Source organism: Adiantum capillus-veneris, chromosome 20, assembly GCF_014529385.1.
Source record: "Adiantum capillus-veneris isolate H3 chromosome 20, ASM1452938v2, whole genome shotgun sequence".
NCBI classification, from domain to species: Eukaryota; Viridiplantae; Streptophyta; class Polypodiopsida; order Polypodiales; family Pteridaceae; genus Adiantum; species Adiantum capillus-veneris.
In genome coordinates, this window is record NC_140950.1 from 20,367,273 (window position 1) to 20,373,272 (window position 6,000).

A 6,000-nucleotide genomic window follows, 5' to 3' on the forward strand; every position below is an offset into this window, starting at 1 on the left:
TATATATGTGCAAATTTTGGCACCCCAGATCCGTGTGGTAGCAAAGAACCAATTCGATGGTACACACCGCCATGTACACGAAAGCTATATGCACGAGACCTACCCATCAATGTCTCATCAATGGTAGCTCCAAGAGATGCAAATGCCATCACACTATTGTAACCCCTGATGTTTCTTTTGAAAGACCTACTCAAAGCATAACTATTATTGAGTGGCCTTTCCAATACATCTGGCGGTCTAGCAAGAGGAAAGAGGGATACTTTCCCACCTTTGCAAAAACATTTTCCTATTGATGGTGTATCTTCCTTCTTCATTTCACACGGCCAAAGACGTGCACCACAAAACTCACAGAAGGAGGACATGGTTCTTGTATGATCTACAGGCAATGAGACAGGTAGCATGGAAGGGTGAACACCTCGTATACAAGGATAAGCATGTAGAATGCAAGCAATTCCTCTAAGTGATGTGTCATGAACATACGGGACCTGTTCCTCATTTTGAGCGCCTATGAGAGGGAAAAAGTGTCCGTCATATTGATGGCACTGCTCTCTTATGTTGGAGGTGTGTTGCCTTGTCCGATCGACGATATCTTCTTGTCGCATCCAAACATGAAAATGCGTGTTGTCTTCATCCTTGTACTTGCATGACAGTTTGCAGAGAAACTTGTGGAATAGTAACATCACCATGGATAGAACCCTCCACAAATGTGGAGGGACTCCTACCACGACCATGGTCATTTGTTAAACATGGCAAGGCACCACTTGGCAAGTATACCGTACGTTGTATAGCGAGTTGGCAAAGATAATTTTGTGCAAACTTTTGGCGTGCACGCACATGAGAGGAATGACTTGGAGATTTAGGAAGACAAAGGCATGTGTCCCTTGTCCTCATAAATGCTTATGTCAAGCAATAGAGAAAACACTAAGCTCATAATGAGTGCATAAGTTTTATCATTTTAGTTACTACCAAATGCAAGCATGAAATACCCTCAATACATCATAGTATTGATTAAAGTATGTACTTAAGGTAGGGAAGTTCCTTATCTATACTAACTTCCAAATGCAAGCATATAATACCCTCAACACATCACAATATCAATTGGAGTAGTATACCCCAAGGAAGGAATACGGAGTGCACATGAACTCGAGGCTTGTTTGATAGATCCTTTCTATAGCTTTAACAAACTTTTCCTTTCATGCATCCTCCCACTTCTTCTATCAGTAAGATATATTAAATTTAATAGATGTCATAGGATATATAATTAAATATGAAATGACACCATTGGAGTTGAAGACTCTTGTGGGACTTCTTGAGGGTTATTTAGCATCTCCTATCATTGGTTCCCTCTATGATGTGAAGAACAGGGTTTTCATGGGTGCTTGCATGAAGAAGGAGAGAAAGCTTGAACCGCCCAAGTGTGGTAAGAGTGGTTTTGTTGGTTTTCTCACCCAATGTGGTAGATTGGCTTTTCCAATTCCTTCTCCAATATTGTAGGTCGGTTCTCCCAATTCCATTTTTGATTGCTACGCTAAGAGCAAGAGTTTCAAGGGGTCTTGCTTGTCTCATGCAAATTTCTCAGAACAACCTAAATGAGGTAAGGAGCTCTACGTTTTCCACTGTAGTACGAGGAATCACTTGGGTTTCCGCTGAAATAGCAAATGTTGGGGTTAGTTGTTGGCACAAATTTTCTTGCCCGCTCTGCCTCTCTCTCTCTCTCTCTCTCTCTCTCTCTCTCTCTCTCTCTCTCTATATATATATATATATATATATATATATATATATATATATATATGCTTCACAATGCTAGGAATTGCATGTGCCGTGTGGTTTTTTTTTTGGAAATACAAAATGCCTTTTATAGTAGGGGATGTTGAGATGAGGTTACATTTGGCCTCTGTTATCTCTCTCTATGGTGCTAGAAAATGTATTTATCACGGCTACATACATTAAGAAGGAGAGGAAGCTTGAAGTTTGGTAGATTGGTTATTAGAGTTGCCTGCCCCATTGCAATAGACTGGCTCTCCCATTTTCCTCTCCATTTTTGACAGCTATGTTGCTCGTGATTAAGAGGAAGAGTCCAATTGATTGAAATGTGGAGGTGTCAAGGGGCCTTGTTTGTCTCATGCAATATTTCTTAGAATAACGCAAATGAGGTAATGAGCTCTATGTTTGCAACTGTAGTATGAGGAATTACTTGGGTTTCCTCTAAAATAGCCAATATTCGGGCTAGTTTTTGGCACAAATTTTCTTGATTGCTTCTCTCTCTCTCTCTCCCTCTCTCTCTCTCTCTCTCTCTCTCTCTCTCTCTCTCTCTCTCTCTCTATGCCTCTGCTTCACAGGGCTAGAAATTGCATGTGCCATGTAGTTTTTTAGAAATATAGAGTCCCTTTTGTCATGAGCGTGAATCATGCACTTGCTTGACGTTAAAAGATGTTGAGACGAGGTTCCAGTCTCCCTCTTCTCTCTCTCTCTCTCTCTCTCTCTCTCTCTCTCTCTCTCTATGCTTCACAAGGCTAGGAATTGCATGTTTCATGTGTTTTTTTAAAATATAGAGCGGCTTTTCTCATGAGCGTGAATCGTGCACTTGCCTGATGCTCAGAGATGTTGAGATGATGTTCCATTGGGCCTCTTTTAGCAGTGCAATATGTATAATTAATTTAGACATCGTGGCAACATGATAGAACGTAGGTGTAGTAGTCACCCCGAAGGCTATGGTGCATTGGTGCAAAGGTGTAGAGAGGTAGCTCGTGGTCAAATATAGCGGAGGGTTGCCCTAATTCATTGTGCCCTACGTCATCAGTGCTTTGAGAAAAAGCATTGTCACCTTGAAAGATTGGTTTAGTGTATTCTTGACTAACAAGTTTTAATATGGGGAAATTACCAAAATACCCCTCTACTTTGTGGAAATTCCCACCTATAAATTTCAAGATCCACCTCTAAAACTTTACCTCAAGGCGATAGCACCCACGAAAGGTGATAGCACCCATGAAACTCATAGCACACGTGTTTTGGACGAAAGCATCCTAACTTTAGTGCAATCCCACCTACGAATCTTGAGTTTTATCTCTAAATTTCACCCCAAGGTGATATAATGCATGAAACTCAAAGGAACTTAACGTAAAATCAATCTCGAAATATAACGAAGGGTTGCACTGATTGATCGTGTCCTTCATCATCAGTGCTTTGGGAAAAAACATTGTTGCTCTAAAAGATTGGTTTAGTGTAATCCCGCCTAACAAATTTTAATATTTACCTTGAGATTTTAATTTTCACCTTGAGAACACCATAAGGTGATAGCACGCATGAAACTCTTTAGTGTAAAAATCTCCAAATATAGCAGAGAGTTGCCCTATTTCATCGTGTCCTTCATCATCAGTGCTTTGGGAAAAAACATTGTCGCCCTAAAAGATTGGTTTAGTGTATTCCCGCCTAACAAATTTTAATATGGGAAAATTACCAAAATACCCTCTAATTTGTGGAAATTCTCGAAATACCCCTCAAATTTCAAAAATACCCTTCTATCTATTTGGGAAATTTTCTTCAACATTTCCTAGTTTTAATTCCTTTTTGACAATTTAGATCCGTTTTTGAGTGCTTAGCATGTAATTTGGCACAAATTGAAGGGTTTTACGTCTACAAATAATGAATCTCCAAAGCGTACATAACCAACTCAAAAATTAGTTTTAGCATCTTGTATGATAGACAATCAGTCTTCTTATGAAAAGCTACAAAGAAAAAAATTGTTGGAGAAATTTACTCTCTCAACCAGGGCTAGGAATTTTGGAAAATTTGAAGGACATTTTCGGAATTTATGACAAAATATTGGGGATATTTTGGAAATTTTCTTCAAGATTTCTTAGTCTTAATTCCTTTTTGACAATTGAGATCCGTATTTGAGTGCTTAGCATGGAATTTGGCACAAATTGCCTCTCAAAAGAAGGCAATTATGACTCAAATTTTGGTTTTAGCATCTTGTATGATAGAACAATTAGTCTTCCTATGAAAAGCTACAAATTTTCTAATTTTTTGGAGAAATTCACTCTCACAATCAAGGGTATTTTGGGAATTATGGAAATTTGAGGGGCATTTTGGGAATTTCCACAAGTTAGAGGGGTTATTTGGTAATTTTCCCTTTTCATGTTGACCTTAAGAACACCATAAGGTGATTGCACGCACGAAACCCAAAGAAAAATGCAACGGCAAAAAGAATGGTTTAGAGCATTTGCAACACGAAAAGCAGAGATAAATGCATCGGGAAAACCTTAAAAACTAACTTGAGGGTTGTCGTTCGTCGCCCTAAATCTGCTCACTCTTGCCTCCATCGCTTGTCGCTTGCCTTTGCTAGTCGCTTGCCAATTGCCTTCACCTCCCACCACCGCTCGTCTTCACCACTCCCCCTTGCCGGTCGTCTTCGCCGCTCGTGAAGTCCCTCTCTCTCTCTCTCTCTCTCTCTCTCTCTCAAGCACTCGACCTGCATCCTAGTCTTGATTCCTTTTTGACAATTGAGATCTGTTTTTGAGTGCTTAGCATGTAATTTTGGGAGAAAGTCACTCTCACAACTAGGGGTATTTTGGGAATTTTGGAATTTTGAGGGGCATTTTGGAAATTTCCACAAATCAAAGGGGTGTTTTGACCTCAAGAATACCATAAGAAATGAAAAGGAACAAATTACCTCGCAGAAGAAGGCAATTATGACTTTTCATTTTGACCTTAAGAATTGAAAAGGCACAAATTACCTCATAGAAGAAGGCAATTATGACTCAAATTCTAGTTTTAGCATCTTGTATGATAGACAATTAGTCTTCCTATGAAAAGTTACAAATTTTCTATTTTCTGGAGAAATTCACTCTCACTCCCATGGGTATTTTGGGAATTTTGGAAATTTTAGGGGCATTTTGGGAATTTCCACAAATCAAAGGGGTGTTTTGGTAATTTTCCCTTTTCAACGGCAAAAAGACCGATTTAGAGCAATCGCAAACACGAAATGCAAACATAAATAATGCATCGGAAAAACCTCAAAGTCTAACTTGAGTGTTGTCGTTCGTCCCACCTCCCATGCTTGCCGCTTGCCTTTGCTAGTCGCTTGCCGATTTCCTTCACCGCTCGTCTTGGCCAACTGCCGTCGCCGCTCGTGATGTTCACATCTTGCTTACTTGCCAAAGAAGGACCACCGATTTTGGAAAGGCAAGGCGTCTCTCTCTCTCTCTCTCTCTCAAGCACTCGACGTGCTATTCACCAGCACACCATGTTGTTTCTCAGTTTCTCACACATGCACCCACTCAGCAGATCGAAGACCTCAATGACGCTCTCTAAGTATAGAATGAACTACGATTCTCCTTTAGCAGTTGCACGCGCACACACACATACCTGGACGGTTAATTGCAATCCGACAAACTCTGTGTGTTAGAGAGAGAGAGAGAGAGAGAGAGAGAGAGAGAGAGAGAGAGTTGCACTACAGCAAACTCAGTAGGCACTCAAAAATCTCAACAACCTCAGCAATAGGTGCTCCTCGCTCCTTAGACATAACCTGCAAACATTAGAGGTAGCGCACTGAATCGGGTTGCGTTGTACCAGCTGTCGAGCTGATTGCAGGCAATCTACAGCGCACGCGCGTGCACACACACAGACACGGAGTCTCGAAAGCAGGTGGAAGATCTTGTGTGCACGCATAGAGGGTCTCTTCCCATGCAGATCATCGTGGTCATCGAGCATTTATTGCGAGAAGGTCTCATGCAGTGTTCTTGGAGAAGCAAGGAGAGGGCAACATGTGGATGGCTTGTTTGGCCCTAAAAAATTCAGGCTGCATTATAAGGAGTATAGATGTGTTAAATTTGTAAATTGTCAAGCTTTTACTTCTGTAAGAATTGTAATGCTTCATTATCCTTTGTAGCTGGTTTAGAGGCGTTTTCTTTTGTGGCTATGTGCTTGGCTTTTATTAGGTCTTGGGGTTTTTGTAGATCCTATTGGAGATGTGCTATTTGCTTTTGATATTCTTCCTCT